The sequence below is a fragment of the Fringilla coelebs genome (genome assembly GCF_963513975.1).
Source record: "Fringilla coelebs genome assembly, chromosome: 5".
Classification (NCBI taxonomy): Eukaryota; Metazoa; Chordata; class Aves; order Passeriformes; family Fringillidae; genus Fringilla; species Fringilla coelebs.
The window spans coordinates 69036183-69059218 of NC_140033.1; the positions used below are offsets into that span (position 1 = coordinate 69036183).

The following is a 23036-nucleotide window of genomic DNA, read 5'->3' on the forward strand; positions in this document are numbered from 1 at the left end:
TCTCTTGCTCCAGACTGTGAGCTGAATGCTAAGGGATAGAGCAAAAGAATTTCTCCTCTTTTATCCTGCTTTTAATTGCAGGATTTGATAGGTAAATTGTGGATTTGTTTCATCTCCTTACAAATATCTTATAGCCATTTTTGACTGATACCAACTCATGTTATGCTTGTGATCCAAACAAGTGTAACAGATCAGAGCTCTATAACAATAGGAAAAGGAATTTCATAAACAAATTAAATACGTGGGGAAATTCAAGTGAAAACAGCAGTGGTTAAGGGGAAAATTTCAAGGGCAGGAAATAGGTACTCAGTGAAAGTCAAGGCTGGTATCTGTCCATTGTATTTCTTTAAACATTCAGGTTATTTTACTTTGAGGAAAAGGAATTGAATTAATGGACTTTAAAACTGTATGCTTGGCAAAAGAACAATCTGCATCTTGAGTTCATTACACTTAGGCATCCCAATCTGGCTTTAGATGGGGGTTTTGTATGGTGGGTTGATTATCTATGGTTAACAATGTACCTTGTCAAAGTACCTTGGGTTCTGGTTTTATTACATCTGTCCTTGGTTTTTGATACCTTCTGGCTCTGAGGCTTTGCTGTCTTGCCAGCTGAATCCTGAGGAACCTTTGCAGGTGTCTCTGTGGAGGAGGTGATGACCATGCACTTCCTCTGTGCTGTGTTCTTGTGAGCACACACAGGCGGCACCTGGGCTGAAACTGGCAGGTGGTATTAAAAATAGATTAAATAATATAGGAGATAAACTGGGAAAAAAAAAAGTTGGTGTCTAATCCAGTTCATTCTATCAGCCCAGAGCAGACCTTACTATTTAAAGTGATTTTTGAGTGGTGTGTTTTGTTCTGGAAGTGTTCCCTGCAGAGCTTTGCAGTTTCCCTCACTTGACCTGTCACAGTGGTTAATTATCCTTCCCTTTACACAGTTTTCCCAAGGGTCTTAATTGGTAGGGAAATTACTGGTGTCAAGGGACAAGATCAGTCTCTGTTGCTCCTTTTTAAGCACACTGCATCTTCTCCTGCCCTCAGGGGATGTGAAGGGTTTGTCATTCTCTAACATATGTGTGAAAATTCCTGGTTTTTATGCTTGGCAAGCCTGACCCTTCCAAATTCTCCATGGACACCATGTTTCCTGGAGCTCTGGGAACTTTGCTTGCTCTCTTCCAATGGTTCCCCTATTTCCTGAAGCAATGTGTACCTGTGGGTATATTCAGATTTCCAGACAGGGTCTGACCAGCACCCAAGAGGGAAGGAGGGCTGTTTGTAGCTGCTGTGTTTCCAAACCTATGACATGGCTGTGATTTGCCACCAGCCCTGGGTTAGAGTTTTTTGAACTCCTTTTTTTTTTTTTTAAATTTTATCTGTCGATTACTGCCTCAGTAAAACATTACCTAGTGTTTGTGAAAGCACTTATGAAGCCTCTATCATATTTTTTGGAGAGAATTAACCCACAAATTGAGAATGCTCAAAGCTGAAAATGGCCTAATTTTGTCTCTTCTGGCTACTTGTCTCTTCACTTGTAATTCTTAACTTTCATGGGGTTTTTTAAAGCTATTAATAGCAAGATTTGTGTCAAAGAATACTGTCAGTGATCTCTCTGGTCAATGGCTTGGGCTGCCTAATATAATCAGCCACATTTTGGCTTCACAGAATAGGTCAGGCTGAAAAACAAAATGCACTGAAATAGGGAGGCAAGCCCTAGAGCAAGGAGGGGAATGAAAACACATGCATGAAATGCTTCAGTGAGGCTCTTTGCAAGTGCTTAGAAAGGCAATTAGAGAAACACTTTGGGAGAGCAGGATGTGTCTGGAGCCAAGTTTTTTCAACACCTATGGGTGTGCTTCACATTAATGTTTAATATCTGCTTTTAGAAATCTTGAGAAAGAAGGGGTAATGCCGTGACAGAAGAACAAACATATTTTGCTGAAAGTAGAGTGAGTCCTGTGGAAGATATCATGCTGTTAAAATGGAAGCCACCTCCTTCTGTGTAAGAGGGAGAGCTTAAAGCAAGGTGCTTGCTCCTCTAATTCCTCTTGCAACACCACTACTTAAAGACTTTGGAGCCTTTGAGGTTAATTTCCCGCAGCAGTGGGAGAATCATCCTGATCTCCTCCAGCCTGGCTCCCTAAATGCTCAGATGGTTGTTGGTGAAGAGGACAGGTCTGATAAATTCCCTAAAGGAGTAAATTGAGAACACCTGCACTGGTGTAGCAATGACACTGCCATTTCCTAGCACCTGATTGCCACGTTTGAGCCTGCTGGAGTCACAGGAGCACTTTGGAGGGAAGGGTTCATCACTGTCCTGTAATGCCAAGCTGTTCTGTCAGTCCAGGACAGAGAGGGGGAATGGAAAAGAGTGCCTGCCAGTGGAAACAGGCAGTATAGAAAGCAGCTTTGGAAATACAAGGCCTAGGAAATATAAAATTGGGCTTGTTACTGTCATGAAGCATAATGGTGAGAATTCACAATGGATCTGTTGCTATAATGAAGCAGAAGAAAAGCTCCAATCCCCTGAAGATTGGGTACATAAAATACATGGGGTATTTTATGTTATTTGCCCAGCTGTGGGTGTGATGGATGGGGGCCAGATATCAGTAGTGTAAATCTATGGGTTCAGTGTGGGCAAAGCTGAATCTGGCCAAGATTTAGAAGAAATCCTAAAGGGATGAGCTTTATTGTGTTGGGGACTTCCCAGCCACAGCACTCACCTTCACAAATATCCAGGCTTACCTCTCAGGACGATAACTGATACACACTGTGCATTCTCACAGTGCTGGAAAAACAAAATCCCTGCTGTTTCAGACTTTCCCATGCACTGTGTGGGTAAGGACAGATGTTTTTAAACTCACCACCTTGTCTTCCTTTTGAAACTGCTGGAGGTTTTCTATCTGAACCTTAGGAATATTTTGTGCTTGGTATTATGGTGAATATGTAGACCTCAGCTGGCTGCTGGTTCTTGTTCATAAAATTCTGTTTGTGCATTTACAAATGGTAATTGAAATCCATGGAAATATGAAATAGACTTTCAAGTATGTTTTGAGGCAGGATCTGCATTACAGTAAACATATTGATAAGTCACTTGTGCAAAGGTAGATATTTGTTTTCCCCTTCACACTGAAACAGAAGTGTAAACACTGAATATTTACTTAGTAATGTAATATCTTATTTTTTGTAGATTTGTGGAAAAATTCAAGTATTTTCCTTTTCCCTCCCCACCCTTTCCTCTGGGGCATTGTTAGAGTCTGATCCATGGAGATCTGATCCTGGGGAGCTGAATTTTTTTCTGGATTAAAAAAATAACAACAAAACCTGGGTTTGGTCATTTCCCCAAGGCTCAGGAATGCTAGTGATGTCCCTTTTCTTTCCTCAGAGCTGCCTTTTAGAGTTCATCCCTGTTACAGAGGCCATAATGGATATTCAGGAAACATTTCAATAAAACTGTGGCAGCTGCAGTCTCCATCTCATCAGTAGGTCATGGCTCAGTGACAAATTGTCCATGGGGGCTCACAGCTGGTTATCCTTAAAATTACAGGTGGAGTAGTGCTCTTTCAAGAAAGAGGGTGTGAATGAAGGAAGTGAACTGCTCACAGTTCCCATGTGGCATGAAAGCCACTTCCATCTCTGCCCTGGGACCTCTGTGAACACCCACTGAAGTCCTGCATGGCACCAGTTGTGTATTTCCTGTGTTTTCATTCCATAGCATATACCTACTCTGGAAAGCTGATCTAGATGACTGAAACACCAGTGCAAAAAGGGAAAAAGGGAGGATATTTTTGCATACCTAATGAGTGATAACGAGACCTCAGGTATTGTTGTCCCTGTTTTGTAACTTACTACCTTGAAGTTTCTAGGTGGATCTTTTGGATCAGTGTTAGCAGAAGGGATTGCTTTCATCCTGCTGGGAGTGATGTTGGTGTTGTGCTGCAGAGATGCTGCTAGAAAAAACAGGTGGAGTTGTTTAATGAGATTTAGATAAGGCTGACATTAGGCTTGAATGCCATGGCTCCTGTAGATGTGCCAGAGGATTTTCCTGCCCCTAAATACGACCAAAGTAAAAGTTAAGACACGTGGCCACTCAGAAAACCTCCAGAATGCTGAACACTTGGCAAATGGCTGGATTGGATCTTTGAGGATTGGAGTTATCCTCTCACTGTGCTATAGCTTTTCCACCTCTCGTGTGGAGCTAGCAAATTTGTGAATTCCCTGGGGTTTGCTGTGTCCCAGAGGGAAGCAGCACAAAGCAGATTTCAGTTTTAGGTGGGTTGTGCAGTGCTGGCGTGATTCACCCTGGAGTTTGTCTCAGGCAACCTTTTGGTTCCTCTCTTGGATCCTGCATATTTCATGGTTGATTTAGCTGGATTCACAGAGCTTTCTGTAAACCATGCAGTTCTAGGGAGAAATTTATGGGTTTAAAAGAATAGCCAGCTTTGTAGGGCAAATGGCACCGTCTCTGATTACTGTACGAAAGGAAGTTTTGGGTTTACCACTAATTGCAGATAAAAATTAATATTTGTGAAGGAGACACGTATGATTTATTTATAAGTGTTTTCTGTTTCCATAATGAAATTTCCTTTGGGTTTAAGTACAGTCATTTGGGGGAAAAAGCAGAGGTCTGTGGCTCATTAGTTTCTGGTGGTTGTCAGAAGCCATTAATCAATTGCCCCTTTTACCAACATAGGTCCTAATTCAGCAAAGCATTTAGGCACAGACTTAACTATAAGCATGTGTTTCAGAGCACTTTGCTAAATCAGGGCTTTAATGTGATTCAAGCTTGCTGCGTTTTTTTCCCAAGTCTAAGTTTACCCCAAAATGACAGGAGTCACCAATACATCAGCTGAAGTGTCGTGTACCTTCCTCACCTGTCTTTCCAAATGGCCATATGCAAGGGGGGGAAAAAATGGGTCAATTTTCCCCTCATCTTCTTCAAATCCTACCTCAAATGGAGGCTACTGTCCTGAATAGTAGGGCATGGGAAGTAGCAGTGAGCCAGGAGCAAGAGGAGTGAAATGTGGGGAGAGAGGATTGTTTTGCCCTCTCCAATCTCTGTTTTTCCTAAAGGCTGCTTGGTTATGAGGAGGGCAGAAGATCCATGTTTTGACACAGCCAGATGAATCCTGGTAGGCAGGGTCTAATAAATCTAGGTAGAGTATGCATGCATCTTCATCTACAGAGGGGACAAATTCGAGTTCCCCTCACTCTGTGATTCTCCCAAGTGCTTCTACTGCTCTTGTAAAAATTACAGTGTGACTTTCAGCAGTGACTAAAGGTCAAGAGTGATGGTTATGTGCTCAGTCCAAGTTTTGTCCTCTTTGGCACCTGGAAGAAAAGGATGCAGCCCAACCACAGCTGTCCTGCAGAGAAATTCCCTGGAAGGAGTAATAGTAATGCCAGCATGACTGCCCCTTCCCACCATGTCCACCCTTCCCACTTTTTATTCCAGTAAGAGGATCAAAGGGACCTGGGCTTTTTCTTTATTCATGCATTGTTCATAATTCAGTAGAGATGATGGAGAGCTCTCAGAAATTACAGCAGTTACAGGACCAGCACAATTTTTTGTGGTTCAGCAGGAAGTTGCATATCTTGAGAGTAAAGGTAACCAGCCTTATAATCCCTTCAGGAATTGTTTGGCATAGGAGAGAGTATAGATTTTGGGCAATTTTCCCCCATTCTGTGAAAGCCAAAGTGACATCCATGTGTCACACACAGTCTTGATTCGTTTCAGACTTTGCAGCAGGGATGCTGCTTGTTGAATCAGCAGAAGCACTTTTTGAGAAATACAGGTTTCCTTTGGCTTTTCTCCTCTCAAATGTTGCTGTCATTCAAGCTGGTTTTGCTTGTGAAACCTGACATCATCTCAGCCTGGGGTTGTATGTGGGAAGGAAAATGACTTCATTGCTTGGTGTTTCCATTTTCTCCCCTTTCTGCGTTTGACAGCAGCAGGGGCACGTGATGGAATGGTGCACAGGAACCTTTGCTGTGTGCATTGCACAGATGGAAATGACAACTGAGCTTTGCCTTTCAGGCTGCAGCAAAGCCCACATTGCTCCTAATGCACCTTGACTCTGCAGCACGCAGTCAATGGATTAGCGTGGAAAATTTTGCGTGCTTCCTTTGACTTTCTGTTGGTTATCTTTCTATCCCAGGGAGAAGAAACCAAAACACTTTCTATTTTCTGTATTAATAGTTTTATACCACACTTAGGGAGAGCTTAAGCACTGTTTATGTTGAAAAGCATTCCAAGGCCTCAAAGACTTAAAATCTGATCAGATGAGAATCAAAGGGCAGTGGGGGAAGGAGTAGCATTGAGGTAACCCCCTGTCCCCAGTCTCACCCCAAAATCATGTGACAGAGTTAGGCAGAGAAGTCTCATCTTGAGTCCTAGGTCGCAATTTTCTCTTGCTGGTAAAAGGATTTTTTTTTAATGGGCTTTGACTGATAATTGTGGCATGCTTTATCTCTGGAACCCTGACAAAAATTGTCACCCTCACCAGTTGTGGGATCTTTCTGATGAAGCTTGTTTTGCTCCTCTAGAATGAGTTGCCAAGACAGGTAAAAGCATAGGCTTTCTATGGTATGGTATTTTTTAATTATTTTTTTAAGTTTGGAGCATGCCTCTCTGAGTGATTTTGGTTTCAGAAAGTTAAGGCAACACTTCTGGAAGTTTTAAGGTAGCTCTCTTTTTTTCTTCATGCTTTGATCATGCAGTTACTTAAAATCCCTCATTGTCTTGTTCTTTTTTAATGTGACTCTCCATGACTTGCTAAGCACTGTGTGTTTGAGAATTGCAGCTTCATCAGGAGCAAAAACTGTGGGCTCTGTGCAAAACTGCCCTTACAGATGCTGAGAAAATATAGGTGGTCTTGAAAAGTGGGAATCTTTAGTCATCCATAGAAGGCACTTGACAACAGCAGAGATTAGGTCTTGAACAATTAAATGAAATAAAATGCCTGTGGTTTGGTTTTTTTTTTTTCTCCAGTCTATGAAATTTAACAAAGAAAAGGGAAAGGATGGTCAGGCAACAAAGGGAGAAATGGTGGGATATGTGTGATTAATACAGTTTTAACTTTGCTGCCTGTGATGACACCATGCAGTGATGAAGTGGATGTATTCTGGGATTTATTTTCTTCCCCTTTAAAGTAGTGCAGCTCTAAAAATGACTAATGAACCTCCTTTCAAGGTTCATATCTATGACCTAATTCATCTGTGCAGGAATCTTGTCTTCCTCCTAACTGCTGCCTAAAGTTGAGGGTTGCTCATCTACAGAGCATGAGAGGCCAAAGCAGAGACCCTGGACAAGTTCCAGCACTAATAGCTGCATTCCAGGGGAAACAGGAATCAGATGTACACTGCACATCACAGTCTAATTGGCAGATGCTATTTACCATATGTTAATTGCAAGTTGTATTAGAAGTTATGATGTTAATTAAGGCAGCAATTAGAGCAGTTCCTTGTAAGATGCTGAGTTTTTAAAGATAATTGTTCCAGGGGATGCGTTTCTATCAGTGTACCATTGAAGCTCATTCTTTTGAGCAAAACCTTATTAATGTGTATTTTCCCTAACCTTAGAGCTAAACCTTATTAATGTGTATTTTTCTAGTTTCTCCAGAAAAGTTCCCACCTGAGGAAGTGTTCTGCTGTACTTTATTTAGACTATAGAAGACAGTATGGTGTGTATTTTTGCATACTATTTTTGTGCTGCATCTGTTGCAGATAGATCAGTGTATATATACATTTAAAGTCTATTTGATGCAACCATCTGTAGACCCAAATAGGGATTTTTCTCTGGAGTTATTAGAGGTGAATATGATAATTCATGGAGCACCAATACCCCCAGTGGGGATGCTGCTATATAAATAAAATCCAGCTTATGTCTTGTGGACAAATTATAGTCTGGAGGCTGGAAATCACTCTTTGGACTGTGCAAAGCTTGTGAAAAGCCTCATGTTGCATTGTCTGGGTGGTGCTTGGTATTTCAAAGTAGAGGAAGGAGCAAGGGAAAGCTGTTGCAAGAAAAGATCCAGAAGGTGTTCTCATCCTTCAGACCAGCTGAACAGGCACAGTGCCCCAGTTCCTCTCTGGTGCAGGGGGACCCCAGGATTTTTGCTACTGGAGCTGCACAGCCATGGTAATTTGTGTTGTTAGGACTGAGCAGCTCTCCAGCTGAATCTCACAGCTCACTTCCTTGAAATGACTTCTGTTCTGGTAACTGAGCTGGCTGTCTTCAATGGGACATCTAAAGGCATCCCAAAGGAATCAGAGCTAATTTATCTGGTCTCCCTAATGGTCCTGATGTGGAGGTGGGAGAAATTGCATAGACAGGAATCCACCATGGATCCTATAGCCTGTAGTGCTCAAAAATGTACTGAAATCCCCCTTGGCACAAGCTCGTGACTACAAGAGGACGTGTCCTGTGTCACCACACTTCCTTCATGCCATGGTAATGAGATTTCCCTCTGCATTTAAGTTGAAGAAAAGCTGATTTTCTGTCATGGTTCTACAACCAAAATAGTCACCCAGCACCAGGTAATTATAACAAGATTTTAAGCTGTACAAGCCAACGTGAGGAAAAAAATCTCATTTTTCTCTTCTTGAAAAAAGGGCTTCACATAATCCATAGTGAACAGTGTGTATTGCTTTGAGAGAACAATTTATATCCATTCCCTTAAAGTGGAAGGGATTCCAAGCAGAGGAAATCACCATGTTGGAGGAGAGGCTACTTTGATTTATGTCATCTTCAAAGTGTTTGGACTTCCAGTCACACTCCAAGCTCTCAAACTGAAATAGAGAGCTATATCTGCCCAGGGATTTGCCAGGGCTCAGCTGCATCTGTTCAGCATTGTACTTCTCATTGAAGTAGTGCAACTTTTTCTTCCTAGAAGAAGCTGTTTGTGTATCAGCCAAAGGCTGCAGTTGTAAAGGCAGGATTGAACTGGTGAGAGGTTTTTGGTTTAGGGTTTTAAAAAAATTTCTTTTATTTTTTTTCCCCCTTTTTCTGCTGTAAAGTTGACATTGATGGTGTGCTCCACTGTTGTCTGGCTGTGGGCATGTCACCAAGGAGGTGCTGTGCAGGGTACCAAAGAGAGCAAACCAGCCCACACTGCTGTGTACAACCAGGCAGCCTTTGTACTGAGGCAGGCATTTAAAAATGGAGACAAGTCTGTCACATGAGTAGAAATTTGTTATAGACAGCTTTCTCATGAATGTCTGTCTGGAATTTTGTTAGGTCTGGCTGGAAGGTGGAAGAATGGCACATCTTTGGGGGCTAAGAAGTCCCTGTGTCTGCATGAACTCCATGGAGATTTTAATGTGTTATCTTCAGGGATGTTTGGTCAAGCACAGGTGATCCTGTGGCAGTTCTAGATGAATATAAAGATATTCCTGCTGTTTTGTAGGCTTAGAACAAGACAATACTTGGGGCTTGTCTGAAGCTTCCTCTGTTTTCTACGTCCTCCTCTTCCCTCCATTATTTTAAATGATTTAGATGTCATTTATGGCTGTATAAAGAGGCCCTTCAGCCTGTGTAAAATGTGTGCTTTGGTTCTGGCTCAAGCAAGGAAGCTGACACTCGTGGATTTGCTGTTTCTGGAGAAGGCAGCAGTTTATCTTCTGCCACATTTGTCACTGCCCTCTCTCCCTTTTCAGAGCATACCACTGAAAGAATTTGACAGAAACCAGTTTTGTGTTTCTAGGAAATGAATAATTTGTTTCTTTCAGAGAAAGTGGCCTTTTTTTTTTTCCCCCCTTGTAAAGAAAACCAAATAGTACTAAAAAAGCTGTTTCACTGTTTGACACACTGGGAGGCCCCCATGTAAGGTCTTCATTCACAGAACATATCTGTGGCTGTACAAGTGATTTTCTTTCTTTTATAATGAGCCTTTTGTAAAATGAGAGCAGAAATCACTCCTTCCTTCACAGGTTTGTTGTGAGAGTGAAAACTTTGAGTCACTCGTTATTGCGGTGGAAATCCTATGCTTATGTACCACAGACAGAAACAAAAACTGCAATGTGGTTGGATGCTGACTAAAAGTGAGGAGAAACACATTTGTGCTTGTGTAGTGCAAGGAATCTGTATAGAGATTTAGCCAGGTGAAGAGATAATAAAGTCTTGCCTGAAGCCTTCTCTGTGTGGAGTTCCAGCTGTGTTTTCCTCATGCTGGAATGCAGCTCTTCCCATTTCCCACAAACACGCACAGAGCAAAGCCACGAGTGGGGTTTGCTGCTGGAAGGATCACTGAAACTGCTGTCCAGCTCTGGCACCCTGGATGGAAAATTCAGAGTATTCAGACATTAACTGGAAGTCACCCTGTGCCTTAGTGGGCTGCCAGAGCTGCCCCCAGCAGTGCTCTGCCAGTTCCTGCAGCACAGAGCCGCCGTTCCAGGCATTGCACTGCAGCTCTGAGCTCGGTGGGAAAAAGTCAAGGAGCACTGTCTGGAGGAATGATGGAGGCCAGTCCAAATTCCAGTGCAGGAATCCCTAGATGATAATTTTTTTAGAGGGTTTCTCATCTCTGGTGGGTAGAAGTCAAAATTAGAAAAATATCTGAGATGATGAATGGCCCAGAGGAGAACAATCTAATTGTTCTGACGAAAGCTGTTTTGTAGATTAAACTCAGAGCTACAACACCAACCATTTAACTTCCCAAACACTCATTCTTCTCTTTCTTTTCCCCCCTCTTTGATTACCTATTTTTAATCTCCTGTTTCTGGACACAGAGGTAGAATGAACCCTGTTGCAAGAAGTATTTGTTATCATAAGGATTTTTGTGCACTCCTCCTATCTGACAGTTCATCAACAGAGATTCCTTCTCTCCTGGTGTGTGGGCCTCTCTAGTAGCCACAAAATCATGCAGTGCAGAATATCTGTCTTTTTGGTGCCTGAAGAGGGGATGAGCACCACTGGGGGATCCTGTATATACTAAATATATATTCTAAATATAAAAGAGTAATGTCATAATGCCTTGAAGTGACACCATGAAGCTGGAAGAGCTGCTCTGGGCCTTGGTTGTGATGGACTTATCCAAGTGTATTGCTAAATCTGTCTCATTCCCTTTGTGCCAATCTTTCTGCCCATCTTTTTCACCTTCTCTGCTGCCTGGGTATCACTATTTCTCTTTGTTTTTAACATCTTTCCATTGCTTTAATTTTCCGGGTTCTTTTTCATCCTTGTGTTGTGTGTTCTGGGTGTGTTTTTATCTGAAGCACAGTGCAGATTTTATTCCTCCTGTCAGCTTTTTTTCACTGCTCTACAGGGGGTAATGTTATTTTAAGCATTCATATAGGAGATGTAAGCTGTAATAGGTAGTGAGGCCAAATAAATTCAAAAGCATTGGGGGCTGCAGAGACCAGAGATCCTCTCTGTGACTTACACCAAAAGAAATGAACCTAAACTGGTGGTACCCTCGTGTCCTTGTCACAAGGTGGCAGTTCTGATGGAGCAGGGCTCTGCCATTCCAGACAAAATTATCCTGCTCTCAGCTGGGAGAAGTGTTAACTTGGCTCCCACAGCGTGGATGAATACAGGCAGCATTTCTGCTTCATTCACAGATTTTCAGCAGGGCTGGGAAGGGAAGATGGGGAGTATTCAAATAGAAATATGCTTTGAACTGTGGTTTTGTGTATTACAGAATAGGAGAAATTAGTGGAGTGGGTGGCTATTGTTTAGTTTTGTCTATTTTAGCAGCTTAAAGATCAAGGAAATCCTGATTTGCCTGACAAGAGGGTTCTGTTTTTAAATAAGAAATGCATAAAATTTAAGTGTCAGTCTTCTTGAATTCCACTTGGTGAATGAGTTCTGATGTCCATATGATGCTTTGGCTGTTTATCAATCTAATGTGACCCTTATAGAAGGGTTGCTTTGGACAAATGGCTTCAAGACATAAAATTAATAAACTCTCTGTGAGTGTTGCTAACAATGAGAGCTGGCAGTAGACAACATCAACTAGTTTCCCATGAGAAACAAAGAAATATCAAAGGGCTGTAAATAGCATTGCATTTTCTTTTTGCCAGATGAAGATGGGACATGTGGATGGTTTTGAATGTTTTGCCCATTTTGGCACATGCTTGCATTTTCAGTGGCTTTAGCTGCTTGGTCTGAGATGTAAAAGACAAAATAGTGCTGTTATATGGTGAGAGAAGCCTCCCAGCATTTTAAAAGAGCAAAATCACTGTTACTCTTGCTGCTGTGACTCTTCTTCTGAATAAAAAGGTGGCATTTCTTAGTTTATTACAACTCCTTCCCTCTAGACAGGATATTCTGTCTTCCCCTTACACTTTTGAGGTTCATTTTGGTTCCCCTGTCCTGCTCTGGATTCATCATTGTACTCTCCCTCCCGTTAGAAAGGGAATGGAAGGAACCTCCCAAAGCTTTTGCTTGAGTTTGGTTTTTAGGCTGAGCTGTTGCAGATCTTGAAGAAAAGCAAAAACACTGTGAGAAGGATAGCAGAATCCTCCTCAGTAGGAAGAATTAGGAAGTTTCTAATTTGGTAGTCAAAGAATCAACCTATCTGGAATAGAAAGTTTAACTGAGAACCCTCTCAGAGTTCTCAATGTTCATGTAACCCTCAGACTCAGGCAGCAAGTGACCATCTGAAAGATAAAACCATCCCTCCAATCATGTTTAATTCAACTAAAATCTATGCTTGCAGGGAAATTGGTGTAAAACCCAGGGATGCTGAAGCTTAGCATGGGTAGGGTTTGCCAGTGCCAAGTTATTTGTCTCACTGAGTTTCTCTTATTTTCTAATCCAGTTTTGTGTTGCCACATAAGAGTTAATGTTCATAGAATGTTTGTGTCATGCTTTGATGCTTGGATACCCAGAATTCATTCTGTTGTGTTCTGCTGGTCACTAAACTGTTGGGTTATTTATATTTTGTTGGGATGAGGAATAGCATTTCATTTCCAAAGGCCTTGCATTTTTCTTTTTTTCTTTCTTTTCTTTTACAGTTTGGGCACCAATGACTTGAACTCTGACTAGCTGCAGTAACATTTATTTGTGAGCCAGTGTCCTTGAGACAAAACAAACACATTGCTTTGCCTAATGTGGTTATCTTTCCTATTCCAAAAAATATGCAAAGCATAAAGAAAAGTGTTCTGCAGCCTCGTATCCTCTTTCTCCTGTGTTTACTGTTGCATGGCAAATAATATGCATTATGGTATTTAGTTAGCTAAGATTTGCTCTGTGGTCAACCACAAATTCTCTCTGGAGTCAATGGAAGATTCAAATACTGGAGGAATCTGGATGTGAGTCAGCACATACTGACCTTAGCTGGGTGAAAAATTATTTCTCTCCTTACATTTTCATGAATTCAAAATCTTTCTGAAAACTCATCATGTTAAATAGAAAAGCAGAAAGAGACACACTTCCAGTCTAATCTATTTTCAGATCTCCTTGCAAGATTGAAGGTTGAAATGCCTCTCTGTGCAGCTGGGGGTGAATATTGGGGCTTTCTCTTGTGAAAAGGGGGGTGCATTTGCCATCCTGTATTCTGCTGCTACTGGTCATGGTTCTCTTTATAGTTGCTCTGGACTGAATGAATAATTAAATAATTATTTTCCCTTTTTCTTTTAATGTAAGCTGAAGTGACTCCAGATAGTCCAGGCAGGGAACAATCCCATTCCTGAACACCCTTTAGGTTGATGATGTGATGGTACTTACCTGAGATGGAGGATATACCACCAGTTATTTTTACTTCACCTTAATTCTCTTTTTCTCACCACTTAGATCTAGTAATTAGACATAATCTTTCTTTGATTCAGCTGGAACTGATATATTTGCTCAGCTGAAGATGGATATTTCTACAGAAAACATCCATTTCATTGATCTGGTTTGGGGAGGTTTGCCCCATCAATGTGTTTTATCAGAACAATTGCAACTGCCTCTGGATATGTATTTCACATGAGTCATGGTCTAAAACATCTTAAATAAAATGTGTAACCAGCAAAGCAGAGGGTGAATGAGAAAACAGGAGTTGGTTATGCCTGATAAGATTTTGAAATGTGGTGTGGAAGCTGTGTAGAGAAGAGCTTGGTACAGGAACCTTCTCTGAGGTCAGGCATAATAAAAGAACACAAGAAATGTGAAAGATGAATGAATGGAAAGCTATGGGTAAAGAGGCTAGTGAGGTAGTCAGCCTTTAAAAATAGTTAACCTTTGAGTCCTTGGAATGTGTGAAAATCCTCAACTGAGTCTTTGGATGCTTTGGTTTTTCTCTGCCAAGTGACTCCACACTCCTGTTTGTGAAGTGAGGACTGCAAAGAAAAAATGTGAGACCTTCACTGGTCTTGGGCACAAAGAAATGTCATAAAAACTAGGACAAACCCCTAAGCAGATGTGAGCAAAAGCTGCTTTAGTATCAACGAGAAGCGAGGCTGACCTTGGAAGGATTAACATGGCTCTGCTGAAGCCTCCATTAGAAGGGCTGTCCAAACAGGGTTTTTACCCTTCACACACTTTAGTCATGCATACTTGTACAGCTAGCACGGGCCTCAGCAGCAGAGGACAGAATAATTAACAAAATTAAATTGTAGTCTGTTTTTAATCAAAGAGGCATTGGTGTGAATGCCTTAAAAATAGGTGGTTCTGTGTGGTGCTGCAGATTCAGCTAAACTTTATGGCCGTGTTCTTTTCTGCAAAATCTATAAATACTTTTTTGGAGGGGGAAGGAGGGGACAGAGAGGGGAGGGAGGTTAGGAAGGGAATGAGAATGAAGTAAAACAAAATTCTTTTTTTTTTTTAATGGAATGCTAACCAATCCCTTGGCAGCAAAAGCTGTGTTTATTTTTAATTAAAAAATAACATAGCTGGGTTGACTTCAGTTTTCCCATCTGCTATTCTTCCATCACAACAGCTCTCTGGCCTCTTTTCCCTTGCTGATTTCTTTCATCATTTGCACTTAGCTTGTATGTGTTACATGGATTTTATGTAATGTTTCCTACCACTGAAAGCAAGACTAACAGTCTAAACAAGTAGCTGGGGCTCAGTCATCTTGATTCTCATCTGCAGTACCTGAGCATGCCCTTCCTTTTGGAAAAGTTCTAGGTGTGACCAGGATAACTTTTTTGCCATGTGCACATTCCTTGCTGTTTATATGAGGAGAGATTCAGAGCTGCATTTTGAAGTTATGACTTGTAGTTCATTAAAAGAAACGGAGTGGGTTTGGCAAAGCTCAGGCATCACTGAGCACACAGGTAGTGTTTGAAGGCTGACATGCAGCCTTGGTGGTTTTCCTCTAGATGATGGATTGCAAACTGCCAGGTTTGGTGTTTGCAGGTGGAGTGGAAAGTTAGAAAAGAGACAATGCTTGCCATGCCTTCTCCTGCAGCTTTGTTTCCTCCATCCATGGGGCAGAACAGGAAGAAGCCAGGGTGGTGATCCATTTTCTAGCCCGTGGGGACAAAGCTGGTTCCTTATGGAGTGGAGCTGATGGTGCCCATCTGTAACCATCAGTCTGCTCTCCTGAACAAACTAAAATTTCAATATTTGTGTAGATACCTAGAGGCCCTGGAGTATTGAGGCATATCTGCTCCTTTCTGCAGGCAGTTTTAAGCTAATTGAAGTTGAGATGGTAATGCTGCAGCCTGAAAGGATTGGTATAGCAAGGCTGTGAACAGGAGTGAGCAAATAAACTGGAGAACAGGGGAGTAGAGGAAAAAAAATGGGGCAAAACCATCAAGATGTGATGCAAATAACATGCATGAAAACTTCTGGGATAGAGTAAGTGGATCTGAACTTAAAGGGTTGTGTACCAGTCACCTCTATTAAACACTGCCAGCAGCAGTGGGAGCTGAGAGCATCAAAGCTCCAGCTGTTCCCAGACAGTAGCTGGAATAAAAGCAGTGGTTTGTTGGGTCACTGGAAACAGCCTATGGAGGAAGATTTATGTATTAATCACCAATAATGTGACTACTGGGACATTTTTTGTGATGCCTGATTTGCAAGCTTTCCATACCTAATAAACCCACTTAAAAGAGTTTTTTTGCCTTTTTTTTTTTTTTTTAATTGTTCCTGAGTAAGTGGCAGCATTCTGGTGCACGATGATACTTTTTCTCTGTGGAAGTTTAGCTCTGTTCATCTTGTCTCAGTCAAAATGCAGAAATTTGCAAGCCCAAATGCAGAGGAATGCTTATAATTTGAAGAAATTATGTTTTCCAAGAATTTTTAAGGTACAAAAAGGGAGAGATTGGAGATTTGTGGGAACAACCCCCAAAACTGATAGGATCAGAGGTAGGAGATACCAGGACAATAAGAAGAAGGAGTAGGAGGAGGAGGATCTGGGCCAAGACATTGGTTTAAGTTTGGTATAGCAGGAATGTGAACAGGAGGGAGCAAATAAGCTGGAGAACAGTAGAATTGAGGGAAAGCAGGAGAAGAGCAGAGGGGAAAATGGGGCAAAAGCATCAAGATGTGATGCAAACAAGATGCACAAAAATTTCTGGGATGGAATAAGTGGATCTGAACTAGGTTATCCTGTGAGGAAGGTGGAAGAGGAGGGATGTAGAATGTGAAGAGGATAATTTTTTTTTTCCTTCTTCTTTTCTTCCAATTCTAATTTTCTGGAGGATGGTTCAGCAAACTGGTGTGTGCTTCCTGTGGGAACTGGAATGCTGTGTCCTTCCCTTGTTTTTGCAATGGAGCAGCATTGGCTCTTTTCCAATTTCTTGTTTTGGAATGTAAGGCATTACCCCTTGTAAAGATGGTTCATTTGAGATAGTACTTAAAGATTTGACAATAATCAAATAAAACAAAATAAAAAGTGCTTGTGGTCAACTTAATCATTTGTCCCAGGTCTTTATAGGTGATTAGAGAACTGAAGTCTTTTGAGCTGAGCGTTGCTGGGAAAATACTAGATTGTCTTAGCAAGAAGGAGGTAGGAATTTAGAAAGTAAAAGTTAGTCTGAACTAAAAGCTGAAATAAATCCAAAAGAAAAGAAAGTGGAACCAAATGTTTTCCTCCACAAAATTTGGGGACACTCATTCTTAGGGTTTCATTTTGAGTCCTTTTGGAAACCCTCCCCAAGGACTAACCTAGAAAATGGAAGCAAACCTTTTGCCTCATGGGGAGGGTGTTCTCCAGGGACTTTCTGCTATCCTATCTCCACATAAAAACCCATGAGAAGGGAAGCCACAGAAGAGGTTCACATGAACCTTCCCTGCTGAGGGAATGCCTTCATTTGCACAAAGCTCTTTTCTGAACTCTTTTTATTTTTATGGGAGCTGTGAGCTCCAGGATCCACAAATAGAAACTTTTAGTGCTGGCACTAATCCTGTCAATCAAAATTCTTCTCAGAAATGCCATTAATTAAACTTCCCTGAAAAGGATACAGCTCACAGAATTTTCCCTGCAGCCCCCTCTCTTCCAACACCCATCCCACTAGCGTGTTTCCATTCAATAGCTGAAGATGACACAGAAGAGGAGAAAATCACAGCTTGCACAAGAGACCTTTGTGTTGTTTCAAATTTTTTAGCTTGCCTACTCTGTTTCTTTTGAGCAGATTGTTTTATTTGAAATGTTGAATGATGCTAGCAGCTGTCAAAATATGCTTTAAAGCAGGCAGTTTCCATTTACTGTCTGTTGGAGGAGACTATTTTTTGAATTATTATGCAGTATACTTTTATGGATTATTAGCAACTTGGATTAGAGCTCTGAGCTTTCTGGAACCCTCTTCTGAAAGGGGCAGCGAATTTGCAAGGAATTTGGGACTTTTTATTAGCACTAAAGAGTTCCCCTCAGAAGCACGTTCTGTAGCAGACCACTGCCAGTGATGTAGGGGAGCTCATGTTCAACTTCCAGATTAAAAACAGGGATATCACCAGCTTTGGCTTTTACATTTTGAAATGTTTTCTCTTGCAAACAGTTTGAGAGGGGGATGCTCCCCTTCAGCTGTCTCTGCCTCGCGTGTCGCTCCCCTCTTGGCGAGCGAGGTTTACGTGAGGACAAAGGGATGCTCTGGAGCAGCCTGGCCTGTTCCTGCTGCCACTGATGTCCCTGGGAGAACAGCAAATCCTGCATGGAGCAGCTGAGGAGTGCAGCCCTCTGTTTATTCCTGTGGTCAGCGAGTGCTGAGCAAAGCAGGAACAGACGGGGTCTGGTTTTGTGCTAATGCGAATGCCACTGCTGCGTGGTTAGCAAATGGTTTCTGCTTAGTAGCACAAACGTGGCCAAAGAAGGAAGCAAGTGCTGTATTTGCATGGCCAAGGATGCTGTTCCAGCCCACATCTGCTCAGATGCACACATACTTTGCTTGTTTGTTAGCCTCTGCTTTCAGGAATTGCCGTGCACAGATCTCACAATCTACTTTCACTCAGTGTGAGCTGTTCTTAGCCCTCCTTTTGGGTGTGCTCAACCTCAGGAAACACTTGGCTTTCTTTTCTGTTCCATGCCAGGATGTGCAGAATGAAACCCTGTATGTAGGGCAGTCATTGTATTGACAGATGCTCACTTTTATTGAGAGAGTATCATTGTGGATGTAAGAGGAGTGACTTTGCTCCAAAATATCAGGGAGCCCTGCTGCTGCCAATGTACCACTCAAGTCAGTGTGAGGATAACTGGCATTTTGTGATGGTGGAGGGGAAATTTGTCATTTTCTGAAGCTTTGATGAGTTGCTCATTAAGAGGATCTTAGCTGTGACGGTGATTGCAGAGGTCCCAGGATGAGGGAAGAGACGAGAATCTTGACTCCATATTTCAGAAGGCTGATTTATTATTTTATGATATATATTATGTTAAAAACTATACTAAAAGAATAGAAGGAAGGATTTCATCAGAAGGCTGGCTAAGAATAGAAAAGGAATGAATGACAAAGGTTTGTCTCTGACCCAGACAGTCTGGACAGCTGGACTGTGATTGGCCATTAATTAGAAACAACCACATGAGACCAATCCCAGACCCACCTGTTGCATCCCACAGCAGCAGACAATCATTGTTTGCATTTTGTTCCTGAAGCCTCTCAGCTTCTCAAGAGGAAAAATCCCAAGGAAAGGATTTTTCATCAAACATGTTGGTGACATCTGAGCAGTGTGGCAGAAGGGAAGGGGAAGATCTTTCTCCTCCACAAAACATTTCCCCCAGGAGGTGGCTGCACCCCTCTGGGAGGTGGAGCTCAGGTACAGCAAACTGTGTTCAGCAGAACATGTAAATGTGTGTTTAGCCTGCAGCCAGAGGGATTTGACTATGGTTTTTAAATTTAACTCGAGCATATTGCTGCGTGAGGTGTTTTTATTTACTTTGAACTGCTGTTTTGTACTGATAAGCTGTGTCTGGGAGAGCAGCTCACAGATGTGAGCACTCCACCCCTTTCCAGGTCATGCTAGAAGACAAATACCTTGGGCAGCTTTTTTGGGTATCCTAGTGATGGATGAGTTTGAGGCTCCTTGTCCCCTCTGCTGCTGGCAACACTCATTTGCCAAATCCTGCATTGAAAAACCTTCTTCTTGCACACAGCACGTCCAAGGAAAAGCTTTAAGTGCTCCCTCTGTAATGCCTTCCCAGGTGGATAAATTACATGTCAACAGTGACAACACAAAAATCAAAAGGAAAAAAGTACTGCTGGAAGAAATGGGTATTCAGAGAAATATTTCACCTAGATTATTTTTTTAAAAAGGTGGTTTCCTGCTGTCGTTTTCATGACTCAAGGGAAAAGAAACAATTTGCGCATCAGCCAATATTGAAATCTATGGATAAAAAATTCCTAGCTGTAACTGGGGTGAGATTCAAGCTTAGCAGCCACTCTATGGCTGTCACACACTGTGACTCTGTCACCATGGGAGTAGGGAGAGATGACAATAAAAACAACCAAACCAGCATCTTCCTAAAGGTGCCAGTGAAGGACAGAAATTGAAATGAAAGAAAATCCATTTAGATGTAGGGAAGAATCTTATTACTGTGACAGATCAATACTGGAACAGATTTCCAAGAGGCTGTGGTGTCTTCATCCTTGGAAATACTCAATCCCCTGCTTGGAGCAGGGAATTGGGCTAGGTGATCTCCAGAGGTGTCATCTAACCTGAACTGTTCTGTGATTCTGTGAAATGTTTGCTGTTTTTACAGACCAGAGGGTGAGTCCTGTTATCTAACAAGTTGCTAACTCAGAATGCAGTAGTGTTAGTGTTCAGGAACACATAATCACGAGAATGATTGTATGCAGGTGCTTTTATTGAAGAGCTCTGGGTGTCAGGGGTACAAACCCAAATCTGACTCCAACCATACAGTCGAGATGAACATGTTTTTATATTCTATCTTTATATAACTTTCATGTTAACTATTAAACTTATATTATTCTATTGTATACATAGATTTCAGCTAAGCAAAGCCCCCCTTAAATTTCCAGCATAGTTTCTCATGATTCTTCTTATGGTTACATAATAATTATATTTAATTGCTAAACAATCATCACATCTAACAATTATATCATTTATCATACTGCTTATGCAGGTGCAGTTGATCTGGGAAAACACAAAGCCTAACATTTTCAGATTCTATCTTTAACATTTTCCAGGGCTCCACTATCAGTAGGTGTAGGCTGGGTTGCCTCCTTTGCCACAAAGAGCACTCAAATGCACTTTTCAACTTCTCTTTATGTTCTCACTCTCTCCTACTGATTTAATTTCATTTTCCTGAGTGGTTGCATATGTAGGTGGGACTGAAATCCAGGTGTGCTAATTCCAAGACAGCTTTTTAACCACCTTGCTGTCAGTTTTGGGATTGCTCCATTGCATGAGATGCAATGCTGGATAGTTTGTGTGCATACCAGAGCTAGCTGTGCACTAGGTGAGTGAGGACTGTGTTGCAGGATTTTTTTTTCAGTGTTTTCAGCTGCTGAACCTAATGGAAAAAGGCTGCCATGGAGATCAGTAAATATATGGATTCCACCTTTGACTCAGGCATTCTGGAAGTCACGAGTTGCTGTAGAGTATTTGTGGGAAGCACCATTATAATATACTGTCCCTGTGTTCTACTCTAAACATCTGATATTGATCACTGCTGGGATCTCTTGGATAAAATGGAATACCTGCAGTACAGAGTTTGATAACTGGGCCCCATAACTTTATTTCCATTCAAAACTACCAGGTGTAATGGGACCAAATTCATTAACAGAGCAGGGGGGAGTGGAACCATGCTTTTCTTTGTGTGTGTATGCATACATTTTTAATAGCCCTCCCTAGCCCACATTTAAATGTCATAGGTTAACTGCTGAACGACCTTGGATGTGATTTGTTTTCTCCAGTTTCTATAATCAAGAGAGCAGGAACTCCTGAACTTCTTAAGCCACAAAGTACTTCTGGTGAAGCATTTTTAAGAACTTCCGATAAAAGCATCTCAGTTACTAAAATTGTATTTAATGGCTACTGTCCCGTGTTATCTGGGAATCTGTGACCCACTGGGAATAACAGTGCCCATGTTAGCTGGAAATTGAGTGTAGAATGTGCAGTGCTGGGTGGGTGCCAAGGTCTGGGGTGCTTTTAATGCCATTGCACAAATAAGAGCAGAACACGAACCCAAATTTTATGGTCAGGGGAATTTGAAGGACTGAAGAATCAGGAAAAATGGTGCCAATTTTACCACTGAAGATTACAGCTTAAAGTGTGTCCAAACCTGAGGGATGTTTGTTGGATTGGAAGGTTTGGATTTATGGAGTCTGTTTTTTGACCTGGGCCTGAACTTCCTTCATGCTTAAGTTGTATGGAAATTACCTGTTTGTTAAATTGTTCGTAAGCCTCCACAGTCAGCTCACAATGGAATTGTGGTGGGAGAGAAGCTCTTTTGGAAGGGAAGCACTGTGAGGGAATATTTCAGTCATTTTGTTGATATCACAAGTTATATTGAACTGGATTCAGTAAAGTGTTGGTTTAGAACAGAGTAAATCCAAGGAGAGCAGCAGAAAAGATCTTCACGACTGTGGGAAAGAAAATGAAAATATTTTTGGGGGTTGTATCCATTTTAGAAATCTTGAAGAGATTGAAAGAGAACAAATGGTCTCTTTCAGCAGGAAAGGGCTTTTGGACCCAGGACCCTCCAAAAGCATGATCTGAATGTCTTGAAGTTATTCCTGCTGAGAGTCAAATGGGGCACATTAAACCATAGAAATGAGCAAAGTAAGACTTTCAATTTAGTGGAAAAGTTGGAATTAATTCAGTGACCTGGAAGGGCCTTGTTATTCACGAGTTGAAGCTCTGGACTGACAGAGCCTGCTCTGCTCTTGCTGTTAGCAGGTGTAACCAGGGAGAGGAAGAAGATGATTTAAAGTTCTTGGTTTTTCTTTTCATACCCTGAAAATCAGAGTTGTTTTCTTACATTGTTCTTTTTTCTTAGGTGATATGTGCACAAAATTGGGGTTGATATTTCTTGAATCTAGTACTGAAACTCCTAATACATTGGATAAAATTCCTGCCTTTGGCTACCTCAGTATTTTCAATAATGTGAATCAGTGACAGGTGTCTTAAAACCTAGACACCAGACTGCAAAATTGCTGCTGAAATTTCAGGACAGCCCTTTGTACTGAGTCCTCAAAAGTCTGAGTTTCCAGTGAATAACCAGAAATGAATGCAACCAAATGAATGTAACCAACCCCATGCTTTTATCTTAAAATAATTGATTTTTAAATAATCCATTTCCTCTGTTGGCAGCAGATGTTCAACATGAAGGTCTTTGGTTCTAAAGACAACAGACCACTAGAGGCTCTGTGAAGAAAACTTAACAGTTTTTATTTTTACTCTGGTGTGTCTGCACTACCAAAGAAGTAGCTGAATGCAGAGGGGAAAATCCCCCAGTTCACTGAAGCTTTATTCTTTCTGCATTTCCTGGTGTCCATGGTGGGTCTCTACCCGGTCACCCCGAGATTGTTCAGGGTGGGAATTCTATCCCAATGCATGGCAACCCTTTCAGGGAGGCACCTGATATTCTCAGAGGGCTCTTCCTCACACTCCAAGAAGTTTTAAATGTCATTGGCTCGTTTAGAGTTGATTGCTGTTTGTATAATCATCTCAGGGTTCCTTTTTTCCTCCTGTACCTTTACTTCTGCAAAATGAG

The 23036-nt window shown here is 41.6% G+C and overlaps 1 protein-coding gene across 5 annotated transcripts in view; it reads left to right on the forward strand.

The window, feature by feature from the left end:
- CALD1 (caldesmon 1) overlaps positions 1–23036 on the forward strand; it is a 168056-nt gene that overhangs the window by 42081 nt on the left and 102939 nt on the right. The gene's annotated exons all lie outside the window — the stretch shown is intronic.